Raw genomic sequence first — 16,507 nt, forward strand, 5'->3', positions numbered from 1 at the left:
CAGTGATCAGTTGAATGCAATGGAACCTGCTTGCTAGAATGTGGGCTCTCTTTCATTTTTAACCTACACGGCTAGGCGGGACTCCTTGCTTTATGTAGGATGGAGGGAGGAAATCACAGGTATGGACGAAGGCCCATCATGTACCCTGCTTATAGAGAAGTTGTCACAGGTCTTTTGACCTTGTCCAACTCATTCTAACTATGTGGTCCAAGACCAACACACTTGTGTGTCTCCTCTCATGGCCTCATAGCCAATCCAAGAGTTTGGCTTCCTTCTTATCGTCTCTGATAATGTCACTCTTTGCTGTGCGTGTTCCCTAGAGCCTACCCTAGTTTATGTAACTGTAGCTAGACAGTGTAAAGAGAGTCATCAGGGCCCAGGTTGGTGCTAGACACTGATACCCTTGCAGAGGACAAGACCCACACTTGTCCCTAGGAGGTTGAGTTTAGCAGAGGGGCCACATGCTCTGTTCAGCTTTCTTGTATGACAAGCTTGTCTCTCATTTTAGTTCTCCATTTACTTATTGGGTCAGTATTTATTAAGTACCATTACATGCTGGGCTAGTTTTCAAGGATGAAGCAGTAAGTGAGCTCCAGGTTAATTCAACTGCTTTCCAGGGAGCCTATGTCCCTTCTCCCCTCCTCAAAGACCATGTGCTCACACTCCATCAGATGAGCATCTTCTAAACCTACTAAGCCAGCATCCCTCCAGGCCACATATAAGCAGTGATAGTTAATCCTGACTGCCAATTTGACAAATCTAGAATCACCTAAAAGACAAACTTCTGTGAGTATCTTTAAGTGATTGATTAACTGGACTGATTTACCTGAGTTAGTAAGACCTATCTTATCTGTGAATAGTATCTTTCCATAGCCTCGAGTCCTGGACCAAATAAAGGAGAGAAGGTAAGTGACTGTGCTCTCAAACTATGAGCCAAATTAACCCCCTCCTTCCTTTAGTTATTTCTGCCAGCTATTTTAGCATAGCAATCAGAAAAGCAACTAATATATAGGCTGACCTTTTTTCACTTCTTTGGACCCCCCAAACTTCCTTGCTTGGCAAACTTCAAATCATTCTTCCCTCAAAACCACCTTCCTGTATACCGTCAGAGATACCCCGAGGGAAACATGCTTAAGCACTGCCATGTTGTTTAGTTATAAGCCCTTCTCCCTGCAGTGCCTAGGCCAAGTTTTGAGCTATTTTTCTCTTCCAATAGTCAGCTCAGTGCTCTGTACACAGGACTCCTATCCACACTTTACTGTTGGATTAAATGATCTCCTGTGCACCCAGACTTCTGTCTTCCTTCCTCCTCTGCTCTGACATAAATGTGCAAATTTAGTATGTAAATGAAGCAGTGAGCTATTTTAGGAGAGAGAATGAGTGAAAGAAAGAAAGAAAGAATGAATGAATCTGTGTATTCAAGGGAGGTGTGTAAAGAAGGGACGTTGGAAGATAAAGAGAAAAAAATTCTGAGTCCACTCTGGGACCAGGGATGGAGGTGGTTGGGATCATTTTCTTCCAGGCTGGACTGGTTAGCTTTTCTTAAGTTGACACATATTGGAGTCACCTGGGAGTAGAGAACCCAAATGAAGAATTGCCTTCATCAGACTGTCCTGAGGACATCAGTTTGGGGAACTGATGTGTGCATGGAGCCATTCCTGGGCAGGATATTTGGGGAAAGCAGGCTGAACAAGCCATGGAGAACAACTCAGTAAGCAGCATTCCTCTGTGGCCTCTGCAACAGCTCCTGCCTCCCAGTTCCTGCCTTAGCTTCCCTCACTGAGAGACTGATCAGCACATGTAAGGCAAATAAAATAAATCTCCTCCCAAGTTGCTTTTGGTCATGATAGTTATTACATCAAAACAAAGAAAGCCAAGGACATAGGCATTGGGTATCCAAAGACCTCAGCCTGCAGACACAGAGGATTTCAGATTCTGTGGACTTCTTATCTGCTGAAGAACCAAAGCCACCCAGAGAGTATTGGTCTACCTGCCCTCACCTCTCTCTTCTGTCAGAAATTAGAGCTTCTTTGAACTTCTTCTAGAATCCTTCCCAAAGCTCTGAGTGTCTAGGCCTAGGAGACCTTGAAAAGTCTTAATTGATTAAATGAACAAGTGAGTGATTAAGGAATAAAATTAAGCTGAAACAGTTGACAAAGTAAAATTATGGCTATGTCAGGTAATCATAGAGGAAGATTAATGTTCTCACATCTATGGAGCCCCCAGTACTTCAGAAATGACTCAAGCCACAGAAAGCCACCAAAGCTCTTGTTTGAATGGCCATGAGATCTAAAGTTGTAAGCATCCCCGAGATGCACAAAGTCAAGTCCATTCATCCATTTATTGAACTTCTATTTAATGAGGAGCTCCTGGGTTCAGGAATTCTTTGTCTATGTGGGACCAGAGATGGAAACACACAGATCCCTTCCAGGGCTCCCATTCCAGCTGGAGCAAGCAGACAAAAGCAATAGATACAACACATCTGCAACGCTCATAGCAAGGAGAAGGTGATAAGTAGAAGTGAGAAAGCACAGCAAAGTTGGAGGCTGGAGGTCTACATGCTGCAATGTAGGCGTTGTGAAAAGAGCAGACCACATCGGAAAGAGATGACTTAAAAACTAACACATTTTATTCTTTGGAAGTGTCACACATTTATATAGGTCATAACCAGTTACCACTATCTCCCTCCAGCTCCCCTTAGTGACCCCACCCCATCTTCCTTTCAACTTCCTTTGAATCATTATTAACCACCCCCTGAGTTCAGTTAGTATTGCCCATAAGCATATGGACGTGGGCCTTTCCCGGGGGTGTGAGCATCCTGACATGGCCATATTTGTCTACACAGTGACTCTTTCCTTCTGAGCAGCTATCAACTGCCAATAGCTCTGTCCTGCCCCACCCATGCTGGACTCTCACTTGGCTTTACCTTGCGCAGGTCTTGTGCAGTTAAACACAGATGAACGGTTTCTGAAGGGAGCACGGATAGCTAGAGACCCCACCGGTGCATCATGGATGCCAAGTCAGTGCATGGGATCTGCATTTCCAATATTTCACATCACTGTGCCTGCTACCATCACCACCTTCAGTCTCACTGTCACTGTCTTGATGCATCACCATCACTTGAAACATGTCACCCTGTCACTACTTTCCTGATTACATCATCACCACCCTTACCACATTTCTTATGTTTCTATATCTCAGGACTTTTCTTACCATGTGTTTCTTCTGGGTAACTAGTTGTAGAGGGAAAGCTGGGAGAGTTCATGACTGTCATTGTCACAGGCAAAACCATCCTGTGTATTGTTTTTTGGGACTTCCAGTCCAAAAGACAAATGCTGCTTCTGAACTGAATGCTACTCAATTCCTGGGAGAAGACAGGAGACTCTGGGGGAAAAAAGGTAGTCTATTACTTAGAGCAAAACAGTGACCAGGGTACCCATGTTGGCACAGGATCTCCCAGACACAATTCCCCCAGGGTAGTAGAATGCGGGCTGAATTGCCCTGGGTAGATGATGTGAGAAAGAAGAGTGGGTACCTCAGGCACCTCTAGCTTTTATCGTGGGCTACAGTCTCACCTGACCTTTGCCCTGAAGTGGCACGGTTCTCCAATTGTACCTCTATACCAGTCAGTTGACAAACTTACTTGTGGGGCCTGAAGAGCTCTGGCCTTCCTAAGGTTATTTGCAGCACAAAAAAAGAAGAGTCTGAAACAAAGACAGTTGGGGACCCCTACTTATAAGATACAGAAACATGAGGACACTAAAGATCCCACAGGAGATGGAAGAGAATTAAGAATCCAGGATGACAGCTGATATTCGTTATTTGTTTGCTCTTGTTTTGTCTTTTCCAAATTCTGGGATGGCTGAGAACCCAGGCCGTTACTTAGGGACTGCCAGGCTCCTGATTCATCTGGGAAGATGTTCAGATGCAGGCCTGACCGTGGTGTCGGTTTTCCACTCCCAGTGTAATCACTTGGGGCAATTTGCATAGGCTATTTCCTTACTCCTGAAACAGGGATAGTGATGCCATCTATTTTAGGATGTTCTTGAGAGAATCAAATTATGTCTCAGCAATGCTTAGCGTAATGGCTGCACACACAAAGGCTCTGTCCACGGTGCAGATGGTGGCACTGGCTCCTCTTATTGTCCACACTGGAGTCTGTTGTAATGTACTCAATAAACCTGTGTTCTTCTCCCTAGCAAAATAGCAATATAATAATGGCTTTATACAAAGGAAAGCATAAGTCATAAGAAACCAGCAGGAGGCTGACGACTCAGGTAAATTGTGACCTGACAGTTTGATGACATAGGTAGGAGATAGGCTTTTTATGTGGACAGTTAATGATTCCTTTGAGTCTTTCTCTGGTTCTGCATTTAATGTCCCTAGATTTGTTTACATGGTTTTTTTTTAAAAAAAAACAAAAAACAAAAAACAGTCACTGTCAAAAAAACAAATCTTGTTTCTAGAAAACTTTTAAACCTCAGAATTGAGTTCTGGGCATTTGCTGATCTTTATGTATTGCATTGACAATATAGCCGCTGAAGATTAAATATGTCCCACACATCCCAGAGAAACATATATTTTCGTAAACTGTGTAATCCAGAAGGCCTAAGAAGATGGAGATCCCATGTGTGTGAAGAGTTTAACCACTCAATAATCTAAGTATCTCCTATGTATCTGTTTTGTGCCAGGTGGGGCAGATAGCTATAGGTTCTCCATTCCTGAAAGAGAGGTGGGAGGGAGTGGGAGTGGGAGTGGGATAGGGAGTGAGAGGGAGAGGGGGAGGGGGTCATAAGTAGATAGTCTTGATGTGTTTTCAGTTGCTATACCAAATACCTGAGACGGGGTAACCTGTGTTTATTTGTCTCATAGTTATAGGCAATGGGTCTACAAGAGCAGAGCACTAGTCTCTGCTTAGCATCTGAAGAGTTTCCTTGTTACATCATAGCATGGTGGAGGGAATCATGGTGATCCTATAGGGCCACGACGGGAGCCTGGCTTGCACAGTCTTATCTAATCTCAGTTGCCATCCAAGGGCCCCAGTTCTACATACAATTAGGATATGAACTTAGGAATCAAGTCTCTAATTTTTTCCACCCATTGCAGAGAACCTGGGTGGAATCCTGAGGAGGGTAGAGGCGTGGCATAGCCTTGGAGAGTGGAGTAGACTAGGAGGAATATAAAGGACTCAGGTTTGACAGTCACTCTGGATTTCAGGTCTGAGTGTATGTTCCTTGGTGACTTTGGACAGGTTTCTGAAATCTTAACTTCTCTAGGGATTTTTCTTTTGCTGAAAAAGATGTTAGATTTTAAAATATGTAAAATTTAAAATATGATCTGCCCTTCCGGCCCATATGAGGACCGATGGCTAAGATGTTCCACATGTTTAGTGAGCTAGAAAAGCTAGGAATGGCCTCCAAGTAAACCATGCTCTAGCACCTTAGCCGAGGTCTCCAGGAAGCAGACTCCTGGAAGGAATTTGCCATGGGTGCTGGGGGAGAGGTGCTGGGGACACCAGAAGAGTTCTCAGGTATTACAGAAGGTAGGACTGGGCTGAGGGAGAAGCTGGGCCAGGGTGTTCTCTAAAGGTAGATGGCCTTCATCGTTGTTCTCAATGGAAGTACATGGTCTGGATCTTGTGTCACCTCATCAACCAGTCACATGGCTTGGAGAGTTGTATATCAGCAAGTCCCCTTGGCAGAGGTTAGGCCCAGAAGAGGGAATTTCCAGAGCAGGGAGAATACGGATTGGATCGGTTACCTTTCTTTACCTGTAATAAAACACCAGGACCAAGGTAACTTATCAAGGAAAAGTTTATTTTGGACTTGCCATTCCAGAGGAATAAGAGTCTATGACATCAGAGCTGGGGAAGTGAGATGGGGGCAGTGAGTCACCAGGCATTAGGCATCTCAGTGGTCTGAGCTGCAGCAGGTAAGAGCCCGCATCTCCAACCACAAACAGAAAACGGACAGAGCAAACACAAAAGGGCATGAGGAGGTTAAAACCTCCCAGTGACATACTTCCCCCAGGAAGGCCACGCCTCTGAAGCCTCCCAAACAGCCATCCCTTCAGGAACTAAGTGTTCAAAGCCCTGATTCTAGAGGATGTCTTACATATCACAAGCACCTCGACCCTGAGGGGATCTGGGTGGCTCACTCCGGGACATAGAGCCAGTGGGACGAGTGCTGCTATCTTTTGAGGCCGGGGCCAGACTTCTAGAGCCTGTGAGGTTGGTTTCCCTCTATTCTGCCTCATCTGAGAGTCCATTAGGAGCTGGAACTCCTGGAAACACTGCCACCTTCCTCCAGCTAGTTTTACTTTTACCTGTATCTGTTCTTATTTTGTGATCAAAGTGGTGGTGTGTTAAATGGGCAAGTGTTTCTCACAGAGAGCTATGGAACCTATAAAACCTATGAAAATGTGGCAGTAGCTCAAGCAAGAGGCCCTGTTTGCAGGGATGGGGGCTGTTGGCCTCACCTAGTGGTTAAATCAGAGGCCTGCAGTTTAACAGTGTTTGGGGCCTGAGCTGAGCTGAATTCCACAAGACCCTGTATTAGAACTTCTGCGCAGTTCACTGGTTCCCTTTGAGCACACATCCTTTTTCTTGTTTTTCTCTCTCCAGTTGACATTTAGAAATTTAAACTCCTTCCTCCTCTTGGCTCAGAAGGCTTCCAGGCTTCAATATAGCCTGCTCAGATAGGTCATCTTCAAGGACACCAAGGAAAGCTCGGGCGCCATCATAATTAAACAGTCTTCAGTCTTCCTGAGGTTGTGCTGCTGTGTTTGGTCCCATTGATCAAAGGAGCAAGGGGAAATTTCTAGGAAAAAATGAGGCTATTGTTTAGCCATAATTTAATGGGTGGCAGAATTGGAAGGGTTCTAGGCTTCCACTTAGCCTGAACTAGGATGCGTGTGTGATTTCTCTTTCTCAGAGGCACTCAATAGTTGACAGAGGTGGACTTGACAATCAAAGGCTGTTCTAACTGAACTAATGCTAGAATTTGCTCATAAGGGACTGAACTCAAGAGCTCTTTGCTGAAATACTCTTGAGGGTTAATGATACCTCTAAAATAAAGACATCTTCCTACTGGAACCTCACTGATGCTCTGACCCGGACCTGTGACTATGACACTAAATGAGGGGACAGACACTGTCTCCTTTCACTGACTCATATTCATAACAATTGGCAGCTGAACTTCTGGGCTCCTGGAGAGGAACTCGAGTACATGCATGTGTGCACACACAGTATGCATATAGACACATATGTTTATATACGTACACATGTATATGTACACGTGCATGCGTATATATGTGTATGTGTATGTGTATGTGTATGTGTATGTGTATGTGTATGTGTATATGTATATGTATATGTATATGTATATGTATATGTATGTATGCACAGCCTGGCACTGAGCTTCCTATGTAGCTGAAATCCTTATTCTCCTGCTTTCATTTCCTATCAGTGCTAAGATTACAGGCATGCTACCATGTCCAATTTATGCAGTGCTGAATGAAGGTCAATCCCAGCACCCTTTGCATGCGAGGCAAGCAGTCTATCAATGAGATCACAACCCCAGCCCAGCAGTGTACTTATTTACTTAGCTACAAGGATGCTCCTTGTAGGACATCAAGTTTGGGAATAAATTAGATACCTTACAACAGGAAGTGTGTCAAGTGAATTGCGACCAATAAAGTCATGACAGTATGCAGTCACGAAAACGGTATTGCAGAAGTATATTCCACAGAGGCAAAATGTGTGTCTGCATTACACCAAGCTACAAACGTTGTGCAGTAGAGTCCGATTTCATGAATATACATGTGTCTGGGTAAGTGTGTACCTGGTCTGGAGGGATTTCTCATATCCCCTTGAGATTGATAGTGAGGACCACTCTTTGTTCCTTGGCTTCTTCCTTATTTTATGTAATATCTACATATAGATATGTATCTTACACAATAGAGAAAGGGGTCCTTCAAAAACATGCAGAGATGGAGGGAGTCTCCTGCCTGTCGAAGATAGCTCTTGACCCAGGATCAGCCAGTTTTCAGAACCCAGGCTCTCCTCAGCACCACCCTGGCTCCTGGGACCCACATTCATCTTTGTAGGTGAGAGAAGCAGTGTGGTACAACGACGCAGATGGGTCTGTGCCATCTAGCATGAATGAATGCCAGACTGCATTCCTGGACTTCTCTGAAACTCTCCTCGGTGGTCCCCACACTTGGGTCCCATAGGAGCACTGGTGACTTGCAGGAGGGTGTCAGAGTGGCTTTGTGACCTCAAACATTGCTCCTCAGTTAAGTTGCTGCCCCCTGGGGTCTGAGTTAAGACCCATGTTCTCTGCTAGGTTCTCAGCAGCTCCTACACTCACAAGATTCTAGGCACTGGGTGCCGTGGACAGCTGGGTGTCCTTCTGAAGGCACACGTGTGCCTTTGCTCTAGGGTATGGAGCAGGGCAGATGCCAGCAAGGCTGGGGAAGGTGATGACAGTGTTGGCTATCTGCAGATCTTGCTGTGGCTAAGGTTGCCTGGTTTGCAATTAGATGAGAAGCCTGGAGGCTGCGAGGTCATTTCCCTCAGCAAGTTATCATTTGGGCAGAATCGCAGGCTTGTCAGGCTCCGAGCTCTGCCTCTCTGTGTACCCGCCCACGCCTCTGTGTGTGTGTGTGTATCCACCCAGACCTATCTCTGTGTGTGTGTTGTATGTGTGTATGTGTGTGTGTGTATGTGTGTATGTGTATGTGTGTATGTGTGTGTGTATCCACCCACACCTGTCTCTCTGTCTCTGTGTATGTGTGTGTATGTGTGTGTGTGTGTGTACCCACCCATGTTTGTGTGTGTACCCACCCACTCCTGTCTCTCTGTCTCTGTGTGTGTGTAAATACCAACCCATGTCTCTCTGTCTCTCTCTGTCTTTCTGTCTCTGTGTGTATGTGTGTACCCACTCATGCCTGTCTCTGTCTCTCTGTCTCTCTGGGTCTCTCTGTGTGGATATATGTGTACCCACCCATGCCTGTCTCTGTGTTTCTGTGTCTCTGTCTCTGTGTGTGTGAATACCAACCCACGCCCCCCTCTCTCTCTGTCTCTGTCTCTGTCTCTCTGTGTGTATGTATATGTGTGTGTACCTGCCTGCTTCCCCCTCTCTGTGTACCCACCTGTTCCCCTCTCCATGCCTGCCCCCTCCTCCCTCTGTGCCCTCTGCTCTTTCCTCACAGCTCTGAACTTGTGCACAGACACACTACCTGCCTGCCTCCTTGGTAGACCCCTATCAAAGTCACCCCATGGTCACTGAGCAAGCTCTTGCTGTTGTGCACTGGTCTTTCCCTAAAGTCATTTTACCTGTGCCATAGATCCAGGGCCTTTCACCCACTTCCCCACTGCGGGTCACAGTTTGTAGTTATTCATTTCTATTTATGATTATGGCCACCCTTTTTTCCATCCAGGTATAAAAGCAGGCTTTTAAAAGTGAAATTGCAATTTACATTTTAATCTATGTCTCTGTGTGGGCAGGTCTGTGCATGCCACGGGCACATGTAGAGGTCAGAGGTCAAATTGCAGAAGCTGGTTCTCTGCTTTTATCACGTGTGTCTCAGAAATCCTCAGGCTTGGCATTGAGCACCTTTCCCACTGAGCATCTCACCAACTCAAGAGCAAGCTCCGTCCTTCTTGTCTGTCCAACACCTAATATGGCATGGGGAGGCTCTTGGTAGCAAGATGAGTGACTGGATATTTGTATGATTGACATGTGGCCGCCATTAGTAACTTTTAACCTGAAGCCTGTCGCTGACTCTCATCCTGGGCTGTGTGACCCTCTGCAAAGATGCACAGATATTCTAAGATACCTTTCCCATCTCGCCAAGGTAGATGCCACCAGCGCATTTAACCTGGGACTGCAGTGAATTGAATGAGATGGAGGCATGTACCAGGAACAGAGTTGTTATTGTTCCCTCCTTCCAGGCTCTGCCAGCTGCAGCTGGAGGTCACTTTCATTATGAAATCCCTCTATGCCCTTGTGGATCTCAGCCTCTCCTGTAAGTGTCTCTGGGCCTGGCAGGTAGAAGGGAAGGATGCTGGAAGCCCTTGCTGCTAGGGTAGCTCTTCAGCTGTGGAGGGAGGGAATACCTAGTTTAGAAGTTAACTTGATGCTTTAGAGAAAGGTGCCTTGAAAAACAAAATCAGTGCCAGCCAGTAGTCCCACAGAGAGGAGCCATGGGAGCAACGTGCCTCACAGCAGCCAGAGTGGCCGGCCTCTCCTATCTTGGGGACTAGGCTCCTGTGAGATGACCTTTGCATCATGAGATGTTCAAGGTTTCAATGTGGCATTAGCATCGGGAAGCCAATCCTTAAATACATGAGACTATGGAGATGGGATATGGGGACATGGGGACATGGGGATGGGTTTCTTGGCCCCATTAACTACTTGGTTGCGTATAAGTTTATGCCTGGTTCAGGACCTGTCTTGTGGTCACATAGCTAAGTGACTTGCAGGGGCTTCTGACACCAATGATTTTGTGAGCCATGCTACCTTGATGAATAGTCCTTACAGGTTCATGTATTTGGTCACTTGGTTCCTAGCTAGTGGCATGTTTGAGGAAAGTTACGAAAACCTTAGGAGTTAGAATGTTATTGGAGGAAGCATGTCAACTGGGGCGGGTCTTGAAATTTTATAGCCTTGTCCCACTTCCTGTGCTCTCCCTCTCCTCCTCCTCCTCCTCTTCTTCCTCTTCCTCCTCTTCCTCCTCCTCCTCCTCCTCCTCCTCCTCCTTCCCCCTCTGTTTCCTATGTAATGGTGAAATATGATGATCCAGCTTTCTTCTCCCATTGTCATGTCTTCCTCATGGACTCTATCCCTTTGGAACTGTAAGCCAAAATAAGCCCTTTCTCCCTTAAGTTGCTTTTGTCTGGGTATTCTATCATACTAACAGAAAATAAGTTACAACACAATCTCTTCAGGCTTCTCTAAGCACTGGTTTTATATCACTTCCAAGTGTATGGCAGGACAGACACATACACCCAGTATTAAATCACCTAGTCACAAACACCTGGGTTTGGAATTCAAAGATGAGTCAGATTGCCTCCAAACCAGCAAGATGTTCTCTTATGTTTAAGCAACATGCTATATGACCTCAAAATCTCTACAATTCATCATGGCACATCTTTAGCTCACTGGTTATTTATTGAGCACCTGCTATGCATCATTCAACGTGATAAACATGAGAAAAAGATAGGAAGATGTGATGCCTGTCCACATGGAACTTAGGCATATCAAGCGCAAGCGTGCACACACACACAGACACACAGACACACAGACACACACACACACACACACACACACACATACACACACACACCCCACACACACTGCCAGAAGAAGCTTCATTGTGGGGCAGTCTGTCTTAGCATATCATTGCTGTGAAGAGACGCCATGACCAAGACAACTCTTATAAAAGCTTACAGGTTCAAAGATCCAGTCCATTATCATCAAGGCAAAACACATGACAACATGCAGGCAGACATGGTGCTGGAGGAACTGAGAGTTCTACATCTTGATCCAAAGGCAGTTAGGAGGAGACTGTCTTCCATAGGTAGTAGGTATCCAGGAGAAGGACCTCTTCCACAGTGATCAGATCTTGATCATAGGAACCCTCAAAGCCCACCTATACAATGACACACTTTCTCTAACAAGGCTACACCTTCTCCAGTAAGGCCACACCTCCTAATAGTGGCAATTTCCATGGGCTAAGCACATTCAACCCACCACACAGACCTTGGGCTGAAGCTCAGGCTGAGTAGGATGAAACTGGACAAGGAGAGAAGAGCCCTCTGGGAATGAGAGTAGATGACTAGAAAAAAAAAAAGATTGCCTTCCTGTGTTTGGTCTACTATAGCAAAAGACCATAACTTGAGTACCTTATACAGAACAGAAATTATTCCTCACAGTTCTGGAGACTCAGAAGTCCAAGATCAAAAGACTGCAGGATTCTAGGTTCCAGTGAGAGTCTTGATTCATTAACAATAACTTTCGTTGCATTGTTATATGGTAGGAGGAACAAGGTTGGCATCTGGGGTTTCTCTTATAAAGACATTGATTCCATCAATAACTCTATTGACTTCTGCTATGGTTTCACTATGCTTTTTCCAGCAAAAAATGTATATTGAGCCTCAGTTCCTGAGCTGGTTAGCTTTTGTCAAATTGATGCAATCTAAAATCAATGAGGAAGAAGGAGCCACAATTAAGTAATTGCCTAGGTCAGATTGTTCTGTGGTCATGTATGTGAGATATTGTTTTGAGAGATGATTGATATGGGCATTTCAACCCACTGTGGGTAAACCATCCCTAGGCAGTGAATTTGGGCTATGTACTATGAAAGCTAAGCAGGACCAAAAGAGTGAGCCAGTAAGAAGCATGCTAAATGATTTTAAAAGCCTATGTCATTATGTTTGCTCTCTCTGCCTTGTGCTTACAGATCAGGTGTAAGCTGTCTACTATTGCCCCAGTACCATACCTGCCTTCCTGTTGCTATGCTTCCAACCAGGATGGTTATAGACTCACCCTCTGAATCTGTAAGTTCCAATAAACTTGTTCTTTTATAAATTGCCTTGGTTATGGTATCTTCATGGCAATAGAAAAGTATCCAGGACAGTGGCTATTTCTTCTTGTTCTGTCTCTGTCACATAGTTTCATTTTCCATGCTTCCTTTTTTCTTTTACAAGGCAAAACAGCATCAGGTCCCTAGCAGACAGCCTCCAGACTTTGCACTTTTAGGATCCATAAGTAAGAACCAAAAATAAGTTTTTCTTTGTAAATTGCCTCTTTATGGTCCATCAACCCCAAAGCTAAGAATGTCACTACCAGATAGCATTTGAGACTCAAAGCAATTACTTCTCATTTTTGTATAATCTACTTACCTGGGGTTTCTACAAATGTATTTTAAAGTGTGTTAATCTATAACTTTCTTTGTTTCCCTAATTGGAAGGACTTCCTAACATTTCTATCTCACAGGATGTGCAGTTTGGAGGATTTCATCTTCCCTTTGAGATAAGAGCACATCTTCATTGTTAAAAAAAATTCCGTAGACAGGGAAAACACAACTGTTCAATTTGATCGAGACCAAGGGCATAGACTGATGTTTTGCTCGTTAGGATGCTTGCCTCCTTCATCTGCTACCTTTTCTTCTTTGGGCCATGCTGCTTTTGGTTATTTTTTTTACTTAGATGTAATATTCTTATTATGTGTTGCATGTAAATGCTGTTGCAGACACAGAGGTGACAGAGAGAAACAGAGAAGGAGGAGGAGGAGGAAGAGGAAGAGGAGGAGAGGAAAACCCCACATGCATGAAATGTAATATTTGGCAATAAGGTGTGTGTGTGTGTGTGTGTGTGTGTGTGTGTGTGTGTGTGTGTGTGTGTGTGTTTATTAGATTGGCTTACATGATAGAGCCTTGATAGTCCAACAACATACCAGAGAGGCCAAGACTCTGGTAGTTCAGTTCACAGGGTGCTACTTTCTTAGTGGTTCCAAGCTAGGGCTTGCTATAGTAGGACAATTAATCCTGCTCAAAATTGCCTTGGCTGCTGGAGCTGCTCATGTTCCTTGTCACTGCCCCAATGTCAGGGTTCTCAAATAAAACACACACACACACACACACACACACACACACACACACGCACAGCCTTCTATTTTAATATACCTTAAACAGCTCAATGGCTGGGCCACTCCCAAACTTCCACGTGGCTAACGCCGCCCCTCCAGTATTATTACTAAAATCTATATTTTAGTAAGTTGTTGCCCTAGACCCAATCAGTGGCCCTTGGGACCACTCTATCTTGACTCTATCTTGACATGTTGGCTATCTCTCTGTCCTGCATTTCTTAGGCCTGGTTTTCCCCCCAGCCCCATAGTGGTTCTACATCATTCTTCCTCCCTTGCTCCCCTTGCCCAAGAATCCTAAAGTCCTCCCTCTGTCTCCCTGCCCAGCCATTGGCTACTGGCAACTTTATTTACCAATCAAAGCCAACTGGGGGCAGGAACCCTCAGTTTCTTCCATGCGGATTCTTGTGCAATTTTGGGAACCCAATTAACATTATACAAGCATTAAATCAAATCCACAACAAGGGCTGAATGCTTTGAGAATTCTAGGAGAACCAATGGTCTTCAGTCTACAGGTAAATCCCAGAGAAACTGGTTATACTATTGTCAAAGGACCTCTGCAGCAACAGATGAGCTTCCTAGCAAGAGTGAAGGCAAGCAGGCGAAAAATGAAGTGTTCCTATTCCGTGTCCTTTTATCTGGGCTGCCACCAGAGGGTGCTGCCCACAGTTAGGGTGGGTCTTTCGACTTAAATTAACCCAATCATGAAAATCCCTCACAGTTTGTGCCCTAGTCAATTCTAGATCCAGTCAAGTTGACAACCAAGATTAGCCACCACAAATATTTTCTACAGTTTGAATCTAATGGAGATTTTGTCTTGATTTTTGAATGTTTTCAAAATTCCACTTTGTCTGAAGTTTTGGAAAACAGATTTGTTGGGTAGATGGTTTGCATATGCTTGGCCAGGGAGTGGTGCGATTAGAAGGTGTGGCCTTGTTGGAGTAGGTGTGTCGATGGGGTAGGGGGGTGGGCTTGGAGACCCTCCTCCTAGCTGCCTGAGGATGCTCAGTCTGTTTCTGGCTTCCTTCAGGAAGGCTCCTTCTGCACCATGCCTGCCTGGATGCTGCCATACTCCTGCTTAGATGATAATGGACTGAACCTCTCTGAACCTGTAAGCCAGCCCCAGAGAAGTGTTGTCCTTTATGAAACTTGCATTGATCATGGTGTCTGTTCACAGCACTAAAACCCTAACTAAAACAGTAGATGATTCTAGGATATCAGTTTCCCAGTCACTTGAGATGTGCTCCATTGCTCTTAGCATTCAGTTTCCAATGAAAAATATGCTGTCACCCAGGTCTGTTTTTCTACTGTCCTGTGTTCCTTTCTTTCTGGTTGTGTTTCAAGATTTTCTCTTTATTGATGACTTTAAGTAGTTTGATTTGAATACCACTGGGTCTAGATTTCTTTTTGTTTCTTGTGCTTGTGGCTTATTGATATGTTCCTATGTCTGGGTTTATGGATTTTTTTTTTTATCAAACTTGAAAATATTTGGATGCTTAAGTGTTCGTCATACCTTCGCTGTCTCCTACCTTCAGAGATTCCGGGTCCATGTGCATTTGGCCCCTTGGCATTGTTGCACAGGTCACTGGTACTCAGAATTGTTAAGTGTTTGTCTTAGTTAATTTTCCGTTGCTGTGACAAAGCATTGTGACCAAGACAACATGGTTTCATAAAGGGAGTATTTAATTAGGCTTTCACGATTCAGAGGTTTAGTGTCCACGGTGGCAAAACAAAGCATGGCGTCAGGAACAGCGGAGACTGACATATTGATCCACAAGAAGTAGGCAGAGAGAGAGGCATACCAAGATGATGTTACCTCAAAGCCCATCTTTGTGATCTACCCCCCTAACAAGGCCACACTTCTTAATCCTTCCCGAGCAGTTCTACCAACTGGGGATCAAGTATTCAAATATAGGAGTCTACGGAGGCCATTCTCATTTCTTCAAACCAGTGTGTGTGAACATGTGTGTGTGTGCCTGTGTGCATGTGCATGTGTATGCGTGTGCGTGCGTGCATGTGTGCGCGCGCGCGCGCGTGTGTGTGTGTGTGTGTGTGTGTGTGTGTGTGTGTGTGTGTGTGTGTTTGCAGATAAATAACGACTTGCAAAAATCAGTTCTCTTCTTCCATCCTGTGGGTTCCAGGGATTGAATATATCACCAGACTTAGAGGCAAATGCCTTTATTCAGCAAGCCATCTTGCTGGCCCTGTCCCTCTTAAAATTTCTTTCATGTCCATGTCTCTACTCTGTTATTGAAATAAGACAGGCCTGAATTTTGTTTCCTATTTACCTTATTGATTTTAACCCAGCTCTGTTCCTAATTGGATATGTAATCTTGGACAAATTACCATCTTTCTCCAGGTCTCCTTTTGTGATAGGAGAATTTAGTGTTACAAAAGCCACCATTATGAAAATACCAGACTAGATGGGCTCATGCTCCTGTGTCTTCTTATATATCTTTTAGGTTGCAAAGTCCAGGACCAATGTGTGGCTGGATTGGTTTCTCCTGTGACTGGTCTCCTTGGCTTGCAGCAGCGTCTTCTCTCTGGGTCCTTACCTGGTCTTTTCTCTGTGTATATATCCTCTGCCTCTTCCTTCTAAGGATACAGTCCTGGAGGTTACTAACCTGAATTCCCTTGTTTAACTCCCTCTTTAAAGGTCCTATCTCTATATGTCTCTACTAAAAATGGGGTTTAGGGGTTTATCTGAATGTGTAGGGAATTCAAACCCAGGATAGGAAGGTATGTGCCCTAAGTTAGTTGTTCTCAACCACCCAAGTCAGCTGGGGTTGGGGAAGGCTGTCACTGGACCTTCCCTCAGAGTTTCAAAAATTTCAGCTCTCGTTTGGGCCTTGGTCTTT

At 44.8% G+C, this 16,507-nt stretch overlaps 1 long non-coding RNA gene across 1 annotated transcript in view; it reads left to right on the forward strand.

The window, feature by feature from the left end:
• The window catches only part of LOC134485183 (uncharacterized), a 43,845-nt gene extending 31,256 nt beyond the window's left edge, over positions 1-12,589 (forward strand). Inside the window, exon 5 of the long non-coding RNA XR_015647574.1 lies at positions 12,466-12,589. This is a non-coding gene — a long non-coding RNA (uncharacterized LOC134485183). The remainder of the gene's footprint in view (positions 1-12,465) is intronic.
• The last annotated feature ends 3,918 nt before the right edge of the window (positions 12,590-16,507 follow it).

The sequence above is a fragment of the Rattus norvegicus genome, chromosome 1 (assembly GCF_021556685.1).
Source record: "Rattus norvegicus strain SHRSP/BbbUtx chromosome 1, alternate assembly SHRSP_T2T, whole genome shotgun sequence".
Taxonomy (NCBI): Eukaryota; Metazoa; Chordata; class Mammalia; order Rodentia; family Muridae; genus Rattus; species Rattus norvegicus.